Here is a 21,242-nt window from a genome sequence, read left to right on the forward strand (position 1 = left end):
GGGAGACAAAGTCAGAGAGGCGAGATTGTGTTGGTTTGGACATGTGCAGAGGAGAGATGCTGGATATATTGGGGGAAGGATGTTAAGGATAGAGCTGCCAGGGAAGAGGAAAAGAGGAAGGCCTAAGAGAAGATTTATGGTTGTGGTGAGAGAGGACATTGAGGTGATGGGTATAACAGAGCAAGATGCAGAGGACAGAAAGATATGGAAGAAGATGATCTGCTGTGGCAACCCCTAATGGGAGCAGCTGAAAGAAGAAGAATAGAGTTTTGTACAAACCATACTTAAGTCACAGTTTACAGGTTATCTGAAATTTCTTTGGTTGCATTTTATCATATTAGTACTTCTGAATTTTCTAGTTTTATCCCACTATTTCTGAGAAATAGCGATTAGTCAGATTTTAATCTCTTCTTTAGGTAAATTCACATATTTTGCGAGGTCCAGAGTCTGATATCACCATTCCAGGATATTCATATTACATATTTTTAGCAATTTTTGCAAATTCAAAGAGAAAGCAAAGAAGCAAGAAATCAAATGTTTCCCAGAAAGACTTTAAATGCTTTGCTATTTTTATAGTAGTTTTTATGTAATAAAAGTCCTTCCCAATACATATGATTGCCTCCATACTGGAAAACTGTATTTTAGTGGTCCTAGAAGATTTTCACAGTAGACCTTTAAACATATTGTAGCCACGTCCTTAAATGTCTGAGATTCAAGACACCAAAACTTGGTGGCTATCACTTTAGCAAAAATAATAAACAATGGCAGAATTAGGAAAGAGTACTGGGATGTAGATGTAAAACCAGCAGGTGTGCTCTCTTGTTAGGTGTCTATCATGTGAGGTTCCTCCAAGCTTACACAACTTTGTTTTACCTGGAATTCATGTAAACCATCTTAACTTCATACTTGTTGTCTTTGTTCAACTCTTTGTGTGACATTTAAAGATAAATAGCTTACAAATATGTGTTAGAATGGAATCGATCAATTTCTATTTTTATACATAGACAATTTCATTCATTTTTTAGAAATAAATTTTCTCTTTGAGGCTAAAGAGTTTTTGTGAAACATGACAGTTAAAGATATTAAGAGCCATATTATACTGGAATTCCTAAATATCCAAAATTGCATATACAGTTAAGTCGTCAACTCATGACCACTTTCATTTCCGATGTATTCAAACCTGACCATATGCATAGTACTGTACAGTAAGTACAGTCTGAAGTCATATTGTTTGTTTTATATCCTTTTTCATCATCATTCTTACTTAGCATATTGTGTAGATTCTCTTTTTTTGTGTAAATTTTTTTAATGCATTTTGTTTCGTTATTACTATACAGCTTCACAAATCCTTTCTTTGTCTGTGTTATGTTACATTATCAGCACAAGCCTCTTCCAGTGTTCATTGTGTTAACTACGAGAAGAGGAATTGAACATGCATAGTTTGAGCATGCATATGTTTTCTGTTTTAACATTTCAACCTGTTAATAATACGATAAAAGAGTTCAGTGTGGTTTCATTACCCCTTTGTGGCAGTTTGTACAAAACGGCACTTCGTGAGTCACAACGCAGAAGCTTTGGAACTTAACTGGATTCAAAGCCAGAGTCAGCAGTATAAAGTCACATGCGATCTCATTTGCTTTCTTTCCTCCATCATTTTTGTGCTGAGGTCAATTGTCTTTTATCCTGTAACTGTACAACAAATATAACTGAATGTAGTTGAAACCGTTGCAGGTAATAAACTGAGACTGAGATGAATGAGTCACAGCATATGGAGCTGGTGTGGCGAAAACTGGCATTTGCCTGTGACACGCAATACCAGTCATAAGGCAAGTGGTCATAAGATGCATAGGTCATAAGTTGACGAGTACATGTATTTTTATAGGTTTACCTGTCGAGTTACCCAATGTTGAACTGGATAAATAAACAGGAGAAAGCTGTGTTTTGGAAATTCAACAAGGTATTGCATGAAGAAATCAGTTGTAATTTTTAAAGACCAAAAACAATATGTCCGTATCAAACTTGTGTTGGAAAAAATTGAGCTGTTCAGGGAACCGCTCCACCTGGATGCTGGGTACAAAGTGATAAGGACCTCGTGTAGCCAGTGGATTTATATAGCTGAGCAGAAGTGGAAGGGACATGATGATTGATGTTCCTTGTAGAAGTGACATCAGTCATCCTCTGGATTGTCCTCCTCTATTCTATGGCAAATAGAAATTGGATATGTGGCGGTGTCACACTCCAATCCTTCCGCATAATATTCAATAAACCCATCCCCGTTAGACACATCCTAATCTTGCATGCTTGACAATGGCTAAAAACACAACCCACAATGAGACAAAAAGATGTACTCTTAGACAAAAGCTGTAATTTTTATTCAAATAAGTTGAGAAGAAGACGCTGTATACCCCTGAAGGTGTCCTCCCATCAGCACCAGCACAGTCCTGGTGCCTGATGGGAACTGTACTCTGCTTCGCATTTACGCTGGTTTTTAAGTTGTTCCCCTCCCATTATAACCATTCTTACTGATACAACATATAACTTTTATGTTGCACCAAGAGCAAAGCATATGCAAAATTTTTTGCTTGATTATAGTGAACAAACAACAGACTTCCAAACTGCTTACAATTTTATTTATATGCAGTTGGGTAGGTAAACAAAAATTACATTAGATGAGAGTGATATCGTGTGCACCTGCATTTAAAGCCGCACTTTAAGTGATTTGTTTCTATTTGAATGGTTGTCGCATATCTTGAAATAGTTCCTGGAAGTGGGGGGTATTCCAGGAAGACTTCACTCAATAAATTTTGCTTTCATGAGCCTTGTTTTCCAATCAAGGCTCAAGTCGGTTCTTTGAACACCAAGTATTTCTTAACTCAAAAAAAGCCTTGAGTGATCCATGAGATTGTCAGATTTAAGCAGTCCCAACAACAGATCGCCAAGAACATCCACAATATCAAAGTTCGGAAAGCATAAAGCCGTGTGCAGTATTGTTCAGATTGAATACCTGTGACTTAAAGTGTGGAACTGATGTTATCCTTTATTTATTATTGGACAGGGTGAAAAATAGAGTTTTAATTGTCATAAAGTTGAAGAACTGAGTGTACTGAAACCCTTTGGTAAGGGTGATACCCAGCAAACCCTGGAGCAGTTAACATGAGGTATGAATGGGATCTGACAGGGGGCCAATTGAACTGCATGGAATGCTTTATGGTAGAAATTATGCATACTGTGATAAAGAAGCTAAAAGCCTGGTTTAGACTTACCGTGTAAAGCCGGCAGGCAGACAGCACTGCAAAGCATGTGCAGTGTGTGACCAAAACATTTATACTTGTTGCAGCTCATTCGATCGCCACATTGATATTCTGCTAGCCAACAAGTGACAGTGTTTGGTTGGAGTCTAATGACTAATAACTGTACGGCAGAGGATGTGAGACTCTGCTCGATGGAAAGGTAGTGCCTGATACTACATGACTTTAAGAGGAAGAAAAGGAGAAGGTGAAGCATCAAACCTGTTCACCAAATGTGGTGAAGGAAAGGTGAGCGTAATTAGTGGGAAACCTACATGATGAGCAGATGAATTTCAAATGTTTTTGCATGTTTTTCTTGCGTTATGATGACCTCCATCCATCCATCCATTCTCTTCCGCTTATCCGAGGTCGGGTCGCGGGGGCAGCAGCTTGAGCAGAGATGCCCAGACTTCCCTCTCCCCGGCCACTTCTAGCTCTTCCGGGAGAATCCTGAGGCGTTCCCAGGCCAGCCGGGAGACATAGTCCCTCCAGCGTGTCCTGGGTCTTCCCCGGGGCCTCCTCCCGGTTGAACATGCCTGGAACACCTCACCAGGGAGGCGTCCAGGAGGCATCCTGATCAGATGCCCGAGCCACCTCATCTGATTCCTCTTGATGCGGAGGAGCAGCGGCTCTACTCTGAGCCCCTCCTGGATGACTGTGCTTCTCACCCTATCTTTAAGGGAGAGCCCAGACACCCTGCGGAGGAAACTCATTTCAGCTGCTTGTATTCGTGATCTCGTTCTTTCGGTCACTACCCATAGCTGATGACCATAGGTGAGGGTAGGAATATAGATTGACTGGTAAATTGAGAGCTTTGCCTTACGGCTCAGCTCCTTTTTCACCATGACAGACCAATGCAGAGCCCGCATCGCTGCGGACACCGCACCGATCCGCCTGTCGATCTCACCCTCCATTCTTCCCTCACTCGTGAACAAGACCCCGAGATACTTGAACTCCTCCACTTGGGGCAGGATCTTGCTACCAACCCTGAGAGGTTACTCCACCCTTTTCCGACTGAGGACCATGGTCTCGGATTTGGAGGTGCTGATTTTCATCCCAGCTGCTTCACACTCGGCTGCGAACCAATCCAGAGAGAGCTGAAGATCACGGCCTGATGAAGCAAACAGGACAACATCATCTGCAAAAAGCAGTGACCCAATCCTGAGTCCACCAAACTGGACCCCCTCAACACCCTGACACCGGTTGTACAGGGACCGAACAGCTCTTATCAGGGGGTCCGGTACCCCATACTCCCGGAGCACCCCCCACAGGATTCCCCGAGGGACACGGTCGAACGCCTTTTCCAAGTCCACAAAACACATGTAGACTGGTTGGGCGAACTCCCATGCACCCTCCAGGACTCTGCTAAGGATGTAGAGCTGGTCCACTGTTCCGCGACCAGGACGAAAACCACACTGTTCCTCCTGAATCCGAGGCTCGACTATCCAACGGACCCCCGAATAGACTTTTCCAGGGAGGCTGAGGAGTGTGATCCCTCTGTAGTTGGAACACACCCTCCTGTCCCCCTTCTTAAAGAGGGGGACCACCACCCCGGTCTGCCAATCCAGAGGTATTGTCCCTGATGTCCATGCAATGTTGCAGAGATGTGTCAACTAAGACAGTCCTACAACATCCAGAGCCTTGAGGAACTCCGGGCGTATCTCATCCACCCCCGGGGCCCTGCCACCGAGGAGTTTTCTGACCACCTCGGTGACCTCAGTCCCAGAGATGGGGGAGCCCACCTCCGAGTCCCCAGGCTCTGCTTCCTTATTGGAAGTCATGTTAGTGGGATTGAGGAGGTCTCCGAAGTACTCCCCCCACCGACCCACAACGTCCCAAGTCGAGGTCAGCAGCGCACCATCCCCACCATATACAGTGTTGACACTGTATTGCTTTCCCCTCCTGAGACGGTGGACCAGAATCTCCTCGAAGCCATCCGAAAGTCGTTCTCCACGGCCTCCCCAAACTCCTCCCATGCCCGAGTTTTTGCCTCAGCAACCACCGAAGCCGCATTCCGCTTGGCCTGCCGGTACCTATTAGCTGCCTCTAGAGTCCCACAGGACAAAAGGGACCGGTAGGACTCCTTCTTCAGCTTGACAGCATCCCTCACCGCCGGTGTCCACCAACGGGTTCGAGGATTGCAGTCACCACAGGCACCGACCACCTTACGGCCACAGCTTCAGTCAGCCGCCTCAACAATAGAGGCACGGAACATGGCCCATTCGGACTCAATGTCTCCCACCTCCCTCGGGATGTGGTCGAAGTTCTGCCGGAGGTGGGAGTTGAAGCTACTTCTGACAGGGGGCTCTGCCAGACGTTCCCAGCAGACCTTCACAACACGTTTGGGCCTACCAGGCCTGACCGGCATCCTCCCCCACCATCGAAGCCAACTCACCACCAGGTGGTGATCAGTTGACAGCTCCGCCCCTCTCTTCACCCGAGTGTCCAAGACATGTGGCCGCAAGTCCGACGACACGACCACAAAGTCGATAATCGAACTGAGGCTTAGGGTGTCCTGGTGCCAAGTGCACATATGAACACCCCTATGCTTGAACACGGTGTTTGTTATGGACAATCCGTGACGAGCACAGAAGTCCAATAACAAAACACCGCTCGGGTTCAGATCGGGGGGGCCATTCCTCCCAATCACACCCTTCCAGGTCTCACTGTCATTGCCCACGTGAGCATTGAAGTCTCCCAGCAGTATGAGGGAGTCCCCAGAAGGTAGGCCCTCTAGCACCCCCTCCAGGGACTCCAAAAAGGGTGGGTACTCCAAACTGCTGTTCGGCGCATACGCACAAATAACAGGACCCGTCCCCCCACCCGAAGGCGGAGGGAGGCTACCCTCTCGTCCACCGGGGTAAACCCCAATGTGCAGGCTCCAAGTCAGGGGGCAATAAGTATGCCTACACCCACTCGGCGCCTCTCACCGGGGGCAACTCCAGAGTGGTACAGAGTCCAGCCCCTCTCAAGGAGATTGGTTCCACAGTCCAAACTGTGCGTCGAGGTGAGCCCGACTATATCTAGCCGGAACCTCTCAACCTCACGCACTAGCTCAGGCTCCTTCCCCTTCAGAGAGGTGACATTCCACGTCCCAAAAGCCAGCTTCTGTAGCCGAGGATCGGACTGCCAAGGCCCCCGCCTTCGGCCACCACCCAACTCGCACTGCACCCGACCTCCTTGGCCCCTCCCATAGGTGGCGAGCCCATGGGAAGGGGGACCCACGTTGCCTCTTCGGGCTGTGCCCGGCTGAGCCCCATGGGTGCAGGCCCAGCCACCAGGCGCTCGCCATCGAGCCCCACCTCCAGGCCTGGCTCCAGAGGGGGGCCCCGGTGACCCGCGTTCGGGCAAGGGAGAACACCGTCCAAATTTTTTGTTCATCATAGGAGGTTGTGTTGAACCGCACTTTGTCTCATCCCTCACCTAGGACCAGTTTGTCTTGGGTGGCCCTACCAGGGGCATAAAGCCCCGGACAACAGAGCTGCTAGGATCATTGGGACACACAAACCCCTCCACCACGATAAGGTGGCGGTTCGAGGAGGGTGTTATGAAGACCTGTTGTATCATATTCAGCCCTTCATGCATCATTCTGCTACCCACATAGCCAGCTTCTCCTTGAAATTCACCACTTTGGATATATGGCTGCCACACCACCTAGTTTGAAAAATTTCCATGCACAGTGTGCGGCGGAAACACCCAATGGACAACGTTGTTCTTGGCCAACACAAGAACTTTCCTCCAGTGTGCACCTACATAGCTTGAATTAGTCTTTATTTATTTATTTTTTATTAATTTTGCCCCACAGTTCCACCTCAGCACAAATTCAGGGAGGAGTAGATGTCATATGAGAATATGGACTTGAAAAAAATAAGAATGACAAGGTTTCAGATGAGCATGAAGAGCACATTTAATAATCGTATTGGCATCAGTGTGTTTGGGGCTAATTTCTTGGGATAGAACCCTCAATATTTTGCACAGTGAGTCTCATCTACTGCCTACAGTCGTCAAATTTTAGGTGTCGGTCTTCTTCAGATTCTAGCAGGCCTGAACTATAAAATGTTCAAGAGATGGAGGATTGCGATAGTACAGAGGTAATATAACCATACAGTCACTCAAATGGTAAAATTGCCTTGGATGCATTTTCAACAAAAATGTGAAATTTCTTCCATTAAATTGGAATCCATCAACATTAAATACTTCCAGAGTAAACCTATTGGCCTCTCCCTTAAACACAGGACAGCAAATTAAATTTAGCCCTTTGTTTTGAACAGAAACTTTACCAGAAGTGAGAAATAAATCACAAACAACAATTAGATCCTTTGGAAGAAGGGGTAATCATGCAGCAAGAAAATTTCAAAGATAAATGTATCAGCTAAATCTTAAGCAGAGTGATTTTTTTTTTTCCATTGGTACCTTAACTAGCATCACTAAAATTGTGTTAAAACTTTGAACTAATACATTATAAAGTCCGTAATAATGTGTTCCCAGGATGATTAAGAGGTTGCAAAAATACAGCTGAATTACAGTTCTGCTGCATATTTCACATTCTTTAGCATAATTTTCTACATCTGAATAAACTGGTCACCAAAATACTTCAAAATTCCTGGATTACCTTAATAATAATCATAATAATAATGGGTCAGGGAACAAACATAAACCTTCTTGTGAGAAATTATTTTCTAAAACTTTTAGCATCCAGTCCTTAATATCAACTGTTTCTGATAATTCCATTATAATGGGAGTCAAGTGAATGTTGTCAGTGTGGTCTCCGCTTTGCTTCCAGCTTGGATGCCAGTACTCTGAACATGGGACTGAGGATGCTGGTTAGCATAAAAATGAAGTGCCAGCTGGTATAGGTGGGGGTACACATGTTTTTGCTTATTCCAGGATTGAAGTGGATCCTCAGTTCTTGGAAGGTTTGTCTCACTTAAATAATGATCTTCTTCAATAGATGCATCTGCAGTGGCATTTGAGGTCCTTCTGCTCTGTTCAACAGTGTTGTCCGGCAGATGCCAAAGGTCACCTAAGAAATTCAAATAAACGAAAACTTAGATAACAGTGAGTATTCTTCACATATATGATTATTTATCAGTGTTAATATATCAGTAGAAATCAAGAGAACCAGCGAACACTTACTGTAGCTGATGTAGGTACAACTTCCACGCCTGAATAGGCCTGGAAATGAACTGAGGGTTCACAGGATTTTGCAGATTGCACTTCAGTGTTCTTAATTATAACAGCACATACTGCTTTGAGTTGAAGTACTGCTTCACATATCTTGTTTTGACTTAGAAAGCCATGGTTTTTGAACCTTGTATCGAGCATGGTCACAATTGTCATTACACTCAGTGACTCAGTTGTACACAGGGTTTCCCTCACATGTCGCACTATGTTGTCACTCAGCTGCTTTGTTACATGGCTAGTCACTTTCCCTGACATTCTTGGTATAGAGCGAACACATATAAGCTGATGCCCTCTTCTTTTCTGATAGTTTCACTATAGCTTGATGGAATGGAGCCAGCATGTGTAGACAATCTGAAATACAGTGGAACCTCGGTTTGTGAATAACTTGGTTTACGAGTGTTTTGCAAGACGAGCAAAAATTTGTAATAAATTTTGACTTGATAAACAAGCGAGGTCTTGCAGTACGAGTAGTATGTATATGCTTTGTCTGCTGAGCGTCATGTGATCACAACTAAGCTGATGGTTCTTCTCTCTCTCTCGCTGAGGGATTGTGGGCAATCGTCTCCTATTCTCCGTCTGAGTCGGCGTGCCTCACTCATATAGTCAACATCTGTACGAGCGTATACTGTTTACTGCAGCATTAGCATTGTGACTGTGTGTGTGTGTGTGTGTGTGAGTGTGTGTATGTGTGTGTGCTCGCACATGTGTGTGCTGTGACGTGCGAGTCCCCGTCTTGCACCCTAAAGCATGAAGCTGAGTCTCAGTACTTTAGCAACACCAGCTTTATTCAGCTTGAAACAGCAACAACGCGGTTATTTATTGTAGCAGGATCTGCCGCTCTCCTATACACAGACACAGCAGTCAAGCAGGGCCCTGCGCATTTATAATGTTCCTTGTTCCTTGTATCACCCATCGACGGCAGGCACTTATAGCATGTCCACGATCTTTTCGGATTCGCTTTTACGGAGAACTGCTACAGCGCTGGGAGACTGCGATTGCTTTGGGACACTCTTCCGCGTGTCGTCCCGTTGGGTGCAATTCTTACAAGAGTTTAGAAACTTACACCAGCCATGATTCTTTTCAAAGGTAAAGTGCAGGTTAATTTGTTTTATGTATTTTTACTTTATATTTTGTATTAATCATTTTTATATGAATAGTTTTGGGTTGTGGAACAAATCATCTGAATTTCCATTATTTCTTATGGGGAAATTCACTTTGATATATGAGTTGCTTTGGACTACGAGCACATTTCCGGAACGAATTATGCTCGCAAACCGAGGTTCCACTGTAGCTTCATAGTCCTGTGCATTAGTGGGGAAATGTCTGTCTTTAAGGACACCAGTTCTGCCTCCGCTGGGTCTCTCTGATGATGCAGATGCTCCAGCATGTGAAAGGTGCTGTTCCAGTGTATGTCAACCTCAGTGATCATCTTCAGAGTCTGTCTTCTCATCTATTCCTGTACTTGGGACAGTCTCTCTTTTGCCATAGTACTTGTCCTGAAAAATGTCACATGTTTTCTGGTTTTAGCATCATTAACGGATCAAATAACTTTCTCAATATTAAGTTATATGTGCTATACAGTATAAATGGCACATCTCACAGGTAATGCCTTAACATAAGCAATTAGTTTTGGTGCAGCACCTGTGAAGAGGCATCTCACTTTCTCTTTGGTTTCCCATTCATCCATGAGTTTTTCGTTTTGACTACAGCCATATTATCTGCAGTGTGATTACAAATGAATTGTTCCACTCCAAGTAAAACGGTGCCAAGCTTGTCATTTTCATCTGTAAAATTGCAGGTTACTGAAAGGTAAGCATCCACATTCATGGCTGTCCACCTATCAGAAGTGAGACTGAGTGCCACCATCTTCTGAAGTTTTACTTTGGCCCTTTCCTTGACTTCTTGATAGTTTTGATCTACCATAGCCTTTATTGCCTGAGGATGGACTATCATTCACTTTTGATAAGATACCATTGTGGCAGACGGCTGGGTGCCTCCCCCAGCCGGGACGCCCAGGAAGACAGGAGGAGGGTTTATGCCTCCTCCAGAACACGAGAGGGCAACCGCCCTGGTTCCATTAGGGGCCACGGGTGCAGGGCTTGGAAGCCCCACCCTGTAGGGGCCCGTGGTTTCCGCCAGGGGACGCCCCCATGCCTGAAGAACCCAGAACCCCAACACTTCCGCCACACCAGGAAGTGCCGGGGGGGCTTCCGGGAACACAGCCGGCACTTCCGCCACACAGGGGAAGTGTCTAGGGAGTGTCGGGGATCACCTGGAGCCCATCCAGGCACTTATAAAAGGGGCCGCCTCCCTGCAAAGAAGGACTGGAGTCGGGTGAGGAGTGGACAAGGTTTTGGAGGCGGCCTGAGAGCAGGCAGAGAGAGTGAGAGCCTGGACTTTGGGGGAGATTGGTGCTGGAGGCACTGGGTTTGTGCACTTTATTGGACTTATTATTATGAACAATAAACGTGTGGTGGACTTGAATATGGTGTCCGTCTGTCTGTGTCCGGGCAGCTTATCACACCATATGAAAGATAACTGATAAAACTAAAACAAGTGCAAATTTAGGGTACAAAACTGTCTCAAACATAGGAAGCAAAGGGTTATTGTAAGGGGAACTTTTTCAGAATTAGATGAAGTTATAAGTGGAGGTGTAGGTTCTATGGCTGCTGCTGTTTTTAATATTCGTAAATTAACTGGACAATAACATAATCAAGAAGCTAGTTAAGTTTGCAGATGACTCCAAACTATGCAGAAGGGCAGAGAATGTAGACTCAGCTAAATTGTTACAGAGGAATCTGAACAACTAACAAGCCTGAGCAGAATTACAGCAGGTGAAATTTAATGTAAGTAAATGTTACGTATTAGCACATAGGAAGTAAAAATGTGAGATTTGAAAACACAGCGCTAGGTCAGAAACATGACAGTGCCCCATATGAGAAATACCTTGGAGATGTAGTGGACTTTTTACTGTCTACCTCCAGACAGTATACAGAAGTGATTAAGAAAGCTAATAGGATATTAGTTTACACATCACCAGTTGTGGAGTACTAGTTAAGGAGCGTTATGCTTATGCCACTAGTGAGGCCTCACCTGGAGTACTACATTCAGTTTTGGTTTAGGAAAGGGTGTATCTTGATGTCCAGGCTAAACTGCCCACCATGGCCTAGTCATTTTGGTCCCCTAATCATCAGCTATCTGTAATTGGCTAGCTCTCTCACCACTTCAGCACCTAACAGGTAATGTGTAGTGAATGTACTGGCGCTAAAATGGCTGCCATTGTATTATCCATGGGGGTGCTGCAGATTAGTGATGGTTGAAGTGGCTTCCACTCACTGAAGCACTTTGAGTAGTGAGAAAAAAGCACTATATAAATGTAAAGAATTTATTATTATTATCTCTTTCCCTACATGTACTTTCAGCTCCTTTCCTTTGTCTATGAATGTGTCTGAGCCTCTCTTCACTGTCGCTCCCTTTGTCGAGCGTGTTTCCATAAAGCCTGCTTCTACCTGATCTACTCCTCCCTGCACGTCTCACACTCGCATTTCCTCTTTTATCGTATCACAAAAGTCAAACTGACCAATCAGATTACTCAGAGGGACTGGACACATAGACCTTAGTGTTTTATTATATAGTAGACAGAGGTGGGTAGTAACGAGTTACATTTACTCCGTTACATTTACTTGTGTAACATTTTTAAAAAATTGTACTTCTAAGAGTAGTTTTACTGCACCATACTTTTTACTTTTACTTGAGTACATTTGTGAAGAAGAAACGCTACTCTAACTCTGCTACATTGGGCAACACTCGAATCGTTACTTTTTTTCCATTTTATATACGCTATATTTTTGCCAGTGAGAAGCCGCCAGTGAATCTACTGCATGACTGTTTCACCAATCAGACATAGTAAAAATAATCACAAGACTCCGTTTCACCAATCAGACGTAGCAACAATAATCACATGGCTCCGTTTCACAAATCAGATGTAGCCATGCAGTCACATGACCACACACAAACTGTGGCGGCATAGCGGCACAAACTCTTCACAGACAGTGGACAGGGAAAGAAAGAATACATGAAAAATGAGAGCCAACTCCTTAACCATCACTTCACTGAGTGAAGAACAAGTATGTTTTAACCAAACATGCACAGACACAGACAGTCAAGGTAAAGTAAGACTTGTTGTACGTGCACAAGCTGCCTTGTTCTAATGTTATTTTCTATCGGCTGTTCTGTTTGGAGGGCAAGTGAATATGCAGTATTATACTGTCAGTGTACAGTATATCTTGTCACTGTAAGCAGTTTGCACTGTTCAAACATACATGTTACCTACTGTAGGTATTGGCTTCAAAAGCTTTGTTGTGAAAAACTGAAATTTGGAACTTTGTGTTATTTGTGCATCTTTATTTTGTAAAGATGTTATTGATTTTTACTCATTTTTTATTTTATTATTTGGAAATAGCAGAATTTGCACATTATTTTATATTTTTGTCTGTCTTATTACCACATTTCTAAAAAATAAATCATTTATTATGTTCAAACATACAAGTACTCAGTACTTGAGTAGTCTTTTCACCAAATACTTTTTTACTCTTACTTGAGTAATGTTTTGGATGACTACTTTTTACTTCTAACTGAGTAATATTATTTTGAAGTGACGCTACTCTTACTTGAGTACAATTTTTGGCTACTCTACCCACCTCTGATAGAAGACTGTATGGAAATACATTTTAGGTATGGGGCCCAATATGTATTGTGTTTTAGACTGACATATCCATTATATTAAATGTAAATTCTAGGGATACGTTTTCATGACTCAGATTTCATGCACTTTTAAGATATTTCGCCACCATCACACAAACATGTTGACTGCAGCTATGCCATGTGATCAACTCACATGGAAAAATATAATTGGCACTTTTGTACCACAGAACACATTAAAACTGGTAGGTGTTATTGAAAATGAAACAAAGAAAAATATGTACAATATCAAGAAAGTCCAGCAGCAACAACAACTGCAACATCATTGAAAGACGGCCCTTGACATCTTTGTTAATAAAGCCGAGACTGCAGAAAGCATCTTTCATTTGATAGTAAGCTGGCAGCTAATTATTGCTGCTGTTTCACATGCTTTTTAACATGTTCTTAATCAGCTCTCAAACAGGCATGAAAAAGATTTTCTTGGAAAATTAAAGAATGTAAATAGGTGTTCATACAATCACACAGTTGAAGTATGGCTGTAAACTCATCTTTATTAGATTCAGAGCTTTTCATAGAATTAATTACACTAACATAAAGAGTAAACTTTTTCATTTCAAAGTTGATTCCCAATTTACAGTTACATTTGGAGGTGCCGTTAATTATCGCAACAAATAACAGTTTCTAAGTAGACTGCTAATGTGATTTAATGTTCTGTTAGTTGAAGGTTGTTTGTTCAGATTTGCTGGTTTTCACAAATGTTGCCTGGAACTGCTGGGTTTTTTTTGTACTTTATGCATGCCAGTCCTCATTACAGCACCGACAAAAACATCCTAGTGTGAAAGGTTCAATTTTATTGTAAAAATTGCATTAAACTACTTTTTAAACCAAAAAACTAAACTCCATGCTATAACTCTATAGAACCCATGGTTATTAAAATTACTTACTGAAAGAAGAACAGAGAGATGGTTTTTACAGCTCCATAGGTTTCAAGATGAAGATATAAATTGAAATAACCATAGTGTCTAAAAGGATCAATCACTGGAACACGGAGACTTTGCTTCCTGAAGATGTTTGGATATATCTTGTGGATTCTTGTCTGCTGATCACAAAAATCACCTGTAAATTTTCCTGTCACGTACTGTGTTATTGCAATCACCTACGTTTGTGATCATAAGTATATATTAACAGGACAGCAACTACAACTAGAACATCTGTGATGATCTCAAAGTAACGGACTTGCCACTAGGAATGCATTTCAGATACGGTAAGTCAAGTACTGTTGTTTCATTTGTGAATAGGACAGTCATTCTGAAGAATCTCATGACATTAACAAGAACTGGCTGCTCTATAAGGATTTAGAGCGGAAAAGTGTGACACATAAACACAAGGTATTTTGCCTGATTTTCATATAAAACTATGACTAAATACATTTTTCGCAAAATATATAAATTGCTTACAAATAAGGAACATGAAGGATTTCCATATTTAAGACAGATATTTCTACCAATTGCTGATGCCAAGATTAAGGAAAGCATTTTTGTTGGTTCATTGATTTTGTTGGTACTAAAATCTTACAATACAACCCTGATTATCCATGCCCAGATTTACAAAGGCACCACGAGGTGAACCTGAAAGTGTGTAATGCACTATTTTTCTTACGCTGTAATTCATAAAAGTTTTTCTGTGAATACTGCACCAAGCACATATTGCTTCAATGCGATCCAGACTTCACAGGGAATGATTTACTGCTTTGATGAGATTGAGACTTCATGGCTATCAAGAGGGAAGTGGTGCGTAGTGTATGCATTGGAGTGGCACACCAGGGAGGCATGCAGTTGTAGGGTGCTTCTGGGAGGCTGAAGTAAGATGGGGGTGGAGGTGTGTGTGTGTGTGTGTGTGTGTGTGTGGGGGTGGGGGGGGTGGTGGCTTGTAACTACTGCTTTGATGTGATTGACACTTCACAGCTATCAAGAGGGAAGCGATGTGTAGTGCAGCGCAATGGCAGGTGCACCAGGTAGACTGGAGTTAGATGGGATGAGCTTCACTACACCAGTACTGAGATTTGAATGCAAAGTCAAAGTTTTATTGACAATTCAACACTACTAGGGTATAAAAAGAAGCTTAAATGTGCTAAAGTTTCACTTAAATTGACAAAATCATTTATATCCATAATTTTTAATCTGAAATGGCCATGGCCATGGGCATGTTTGATCTGAGTTTTAGATTATCCAAGGTGGCATCGGTCCACATATGTCCTATATTCAGGGTTCTACAATAAGGGTTCATTTTAATGTTTCTCCAAATTCCTACATGTTACAGGCAAACTAAAACTATGTTCATGTTCAGCTTGAATCTGTCTATCACAATTGCCAAATATTTTGTAAAAAACAAAACTTTTGAAAAAATTTGTTTTCCAGTATAATTGAAAGGAACACACACAAATAGGTAAATGGACTATAAAAATAATGTTTCTTTATCAGTATGCTGCTGCTGGAGTATGTGAATTTCCACTTGGGATTAATAAAGTATCTATCTATCTATCTATCTATCTATCTATCTATCTATCTATCTATCTATCTATCTATCTATCTATCTATCTATCTATCTATCTATCTGTGTATAAATCACAAACATTTGTATTATACATATTATAAGAATATTATGACAACAAAATTAGAACTGCTGTGTTATTGTATACTACAAAATAAATCAAAACAAATAGATAAGGAGTTGAGGTTCCTAGTCCTAACCCCATGTCCCAGATGTAGTAAGGACTAAAAACAAAGAAGAGGTGAAAGCGCTATGCCTATCTTGGTCTATTAAGACTTCTGAGGATCAGGAGCTCTGTCCTTCCTGGGAGCAGATTCACAAATAAATGCAAACTTCTAATGGGACATTGTTTAAATATGTTCTTCATAATAAAGGCTTTGGCATACGTAGGTGGAAGTGATGCTAGGTGTCTTCCTGATACATGTCTCCTCCATTCTAAACAAGAAAATGGTATCATTATTAGTTACTGTCTTACATCTGCAATCTCACCCCCCCCCCCCCCCCCCCCCATGCTTCTATCGACTAGCACCCATGAGACACTCCTGACACTCAAATGAGTGAAAATATATAATACAAACAACTAGTGTACAGTCAAAAATGTCAGTTTAATTTATGATCAAACTGAAATTTACAAGTGTGCTGTTACACAGAGTATTGATTTAGTCCTGTGATATCAAAGACCCAAAGCGGCACAAGATCTTCTACAGTGTAGCTCTATTCTATAGCAAAAAGTCCTAAAACTCATTAATAACATGAAACTTTAAAACTGTTTATGCATTCTACCTAAAGAGTTCCATCAAAATCTTTGTCAATTCCTCATGTGTACAATCAAAGGAGGAACAATTCAGAAGGATGGGTTTCTTCCCAAAGTCTATAGACATGCCGGTTAGGTGGACTAGTTATGCCTTATTGGCCCGTGATGTGTGAGTGTTCATCCTCAAAATAACATTATGAAAAAATTATGAACAGAAAAGAAGCTTTAAGAATCTTTTTTTAATTTTTATTATTTTTAATTTAAAGGAAATAACAAACCATACAATCAAATCAAACTTAACAAAACCAAAATTCAACTCCCAGCTAACAGAGCAAAGCTTTGAAGTTCCAAGCAAGGAAGAGTATCATTTTACCTGATACAGAAGCTTATTCTAAAATGTTATTGATTAGATCCTGCCATATTTTAAAAAAAGTTTTGAACAGATCCTCTAAGTGAGAATTAGATTTTTCCCAGTTTCAGACAGTATAGGACATCAGTTACCCACTGACTAAGAAGTGGTGGGTTGTAATTTGTGCTAGAAATGAGGTAAAGGCAATTACAACAACAACAACATTTATTTATATAGCACATTTTCATACAAAAAGTAGCTCAAAGTGCTTTACATAATGAAGAGAAGAAAAATAAAAGACAAAATAAGAAATTAAAATAAGACAACATTAATTAACATAGAAAGGAGTAAGGTCCGATGGCCAGGGTGGACAGAAAAAACAAAAAAAAACTCCAGAAGGCTGGAGAAAAAAATAAAACCTGTAGGGGTTCCAGGCCACGAGACCGCCCAGTCCCCTTTGGGCATTCTACCTAACATAAATGAAATAGTCCTCTTTGTAGTTCGGGTTTTTCACGGAGTCACTTGATGCTGATGGTCATACAGACTTCTGGCTTTTAATCCATCCATCATTGTTGGAACATCATGGTGCTTTGGGTAGATGGTGGTGGCGCACGCCACCACCAACAGGACACCGGAAAAGGAAACAGAAGAGAGAGTAGGGGTTAGTACAGATTTTGAATGAATAGTTATTATAATGAATTGGATATACAGAGTATCAGGATTAAATTACAGTGAAGTTATGAGAAGGCCATGTTAAAATAATGTGTTTTCAGCAGTTTTTTAAAGTGCTCCACTGTATTAGCCTGGCGAATTCCTACTGGCAGGCTATTCCAGAATTTAGGTGCATAACAGCAGAAGGCCGCCTCACCACTTCTTTTAACTTTTGCTCTTGGAATTCTAAGGAGACACTCAGTTGAGGATCTGAGGTTACGATTTGGAATATAAGGTGTCAGACATTCCGATATATAAGCCGGGGCGAGATTATTTAAAGCTTTATAAACCATAAGCAGAATTTTAAAGTCAATTCTGAATGACACAGGTAACCAGTGTAGTGACATCAAAACTGGAGAAATGTGTTTGGATTTTCTTTTCCTGGTAAGGATTCTAGCAGCTGCATTCTGCACTAGTTGCAAACGATTGATGTCTTTTTTGGGTAGTCCTGAGAGGAGTGCGTTACAGTAATCTAGCCGACTGAAAACAAAGGCATGAACTAATTTCTCTGCATCTTTCGATGATATAAGAGGTCTAACTTTTGCTATGTTTCTTAGGTGAAAAAATGCTGTCCTAGTGATCTGATTAATATGCGATTTAAAATTCAGATTACAATCAACGGTTACCCCTAAGCTTTTTACCCTCGATTTGACTTTTAATCCTAATGCATCCAGTTTATTTCTAATAGCCTCATTGTATCCATTATTGCCAATCACTAAGATTTCGGTTTTTTCTTTATTTAATTTGAGAAAGTTACTATTCATCCATTCTGAGATACAAGTTAGACATTGTGTTAGCGAATCAAGAGATTTGGGGTAATCAGGTGCTATTGATAAATACAGCTGTGTGTCATCAGCATAGCTGTGGTAGCTCACGTTGTGCCCTGAGATAATCTGACCTAATGGAAGCATGTAGATTGAGAAGAGCAGTGGACCCAGGATAGAGCCTTGTGGAACACCATATAGAATATCATGTGTCTTTGAGTTATAATTACCACAACTAACAAAGAATTTTCTCCCTGCCAGGTAGGATTCAAACCAGTTTAAGACACTGCCAGAGAGGCCCACCCATTGACTAAGGCGATTCTTAAGAATATTATGATCAATGGTGTCAAATGCGGCACTCAGATCTAAGCGGATGAGAACAGATAAATGGCCTCTGTCTGCATTTACCCGCAAGTCATTTACTACTTTAACGAGTGCAGTTTCTGTGCTGTGATTTGTTCTAAAACCTGACTGAAATTTATCAAGAATAGCATGTTTATTGAGGTGCTCATTTAACTGTATAATGACTGCCTTCTCTAGAATTTTACTTAAGAAAGGCAGGTTAGAGATGGGTCTATAATTTTCAAGAGCAGAGGGATCGAGATTATTTTTCTTAAGTAGGGGTTTAACTACAGCAGTCTTAAGACAGTCTGGGAAGACCCCCGTATCTAATGACGAATTTACTATGTCAAGAACATTATCAATAAGCACGCCCGATACTTCTTTGAAAAAATTTGTTGGTATTGGGTCAAGGGCACAGGTGGAGGGTTTCATTTGAGAAATTATTTTATGTAAATCAGGTAAATCTATCCTAGTGAAAGACTTTAATTGGTTTATTATGGGGTACTGGGGTTTAGGAGGATCCTTAGTGTTGGGGAGATATACTATGTTATTTCTAATATCATTAATTTTTTGATTGAAAAATATAGCGATAGCCTCACAGGTTTTACTGGAAGTACTTAGGAGGCATTCCTTTGAGTTACCTGGGTTTAACAGATGATCAATTGTCGAAAATAAGACTCTGGGATTACTAGCATTGTTATTTATAATCTTAGAGAAATAGCAGCGCCTCTCAAGACGGACTGTGTTATTGTATTCTGTTATTTTAACTTTTAATATTTCATAGTGGATAGTTAGTTTAGTTTTCCTCCATTTACGCTCAGCTCTATGGCATGTTCTCTTTAAATCAGACACTCTTTGGGTCTTCCATGGTATAACAATGCTAGAAGATTTTTTAACTGTCTTTTCAGGTGCAACTAAGTCAACAGCAGCCCTCACTTTAGTATTAAATCTTTCCACCTTACTATTTACATTCTCCTCACTATTATAGTTGGCACTATAAACGGACTGATTGGTTAGAATGTTTGAAAGTTTTAAAGCTGCTGATTAGTCAAAGAAGCGTTTTTTAACAATGTGCTTCTCATGAGTGTTTTCTATCATTATTTCTATATTAAAGAGTAGAAGAAAATGGTCTGATAGACCAATATCAATGACCTGCTTTATATCAACTTTTAGTCCTTTAGTAATTACTAAGTCTAACGTATGACCTGCTTTATGTGTAGGCTGATTAACGAGCTGTCTCAAATCAAAAGAGTCCAGGAGGTTCATAAATTCTTTTACTTTCTGGTCACATTGATTATCTATATGAAAATTAAAGTCGCCGACTATTAAGAGTGTGTCATAGTTCGTAATTAAGATTGACATCAAGTCAGAGAATTCCTCAAAGAAAGACACGTTGAATTTTGAAGGTCTATACACGGATAATACTAGAACGTGAGAATCTCCCTGAATAATAATGGCGAGATACTCAAAAGACTTGAATTTACCAAAACTGATATTTTTACATTTTAATCTGCTTGAGTAAATGTTTGCTAGTCCTCCGCCTCTCTTTCCTTGGCGATCAGCACGAGTAAAACTGTAATCCGTAGGCGCAGATTCGATTAAAACAGCTGCGCCATCTGAGCTAAGCCACGTTTCACTTAGTGCAATAAAATCTATTTTTTTATCACTAATAAGATCGTTGATAAAAAACGTCTTGTTAGTTAAAGCTCTAATATTTAATAGAGCCATATTCAATGTTTCGGAGGAGCAGAGATGAATACTATGTGCGTTATTGATATATGGAACAGGAATTAAGTTATTTTTATTAGCGCCGCTCTGCGTGTATTTTTTGTTTAATCTATGATATGTTTTTATAGTTTTAATACATTGTTCATCTAAAGTAGTAACTTTAATTAAATTATTGGTGTTTATGCCGTATTGCCTAGATTTTCTATGTGCATTAAGATTGGTTATTACAGTATTTATGTTGTGCACTTTTATGGAAGATTTTATTAAACAATTATCATGACCAAGCACAGGAGTGGCATTTCGGAAGGGGTTAAAAGCAGAGATAGATAGTCAAGATAAACGAATTACCTTAGATATGTTTTACGATTTGTTACGCTTTGCTTGTCTTTCTCCACTTTAAGCCCATCTGCGAGTACATCAAACACAGGTGCTAAAGGGTTAGGAGTGATTGTGACACCAACGCTATTTGATAGGCATTCGAAGATTTTTGTCCAAAACAAAGTTAATTTAGTGCATGCCCAAAACATATGGCCCAGGGAAGCTGGAGCTAGACTGCAGTGTTCACAGATTGAATCTTTCCCTGGAAAAATTTAAGGTAGTCCCATTCAACCATATAAAATGCTTTTTCTCCAACCAAAGATAGTAAGATTTCAGGGGTGTTAGAATTAAAGAGTGAATATATTATATTAAACAAATGTCAAAGATTAGAAGCTAAGTGTCTGCCCATAAATCCGGTTGATCTTGTGATATTACAGAAGGAAGCACTTTCTCAGTCCTTCAGGCTAGAACTTTTGGGGGTATTTTAACGTCATTATTCAGGAGTGAGATTGGTTTGTATGATGCACATTGTAGTAAGTCCTTATTTTCTTAGG

Source organism: Erpetoichthys calabaricus, chromosome 7 (assembly GCF_900747795.2).
Source record: "Erpetoichthys calabaricus chromosome 7, fErpCal1.3, whole genome shotgun sequence".
NCBI classification, from domain to species: domain Eukaryota; kingdom Metazoa; phylum Chordata; class Cladistia; order Polypteriformes; family Polypteridae; genus Erpetoichthys; species Erpetoichthys calabaricus.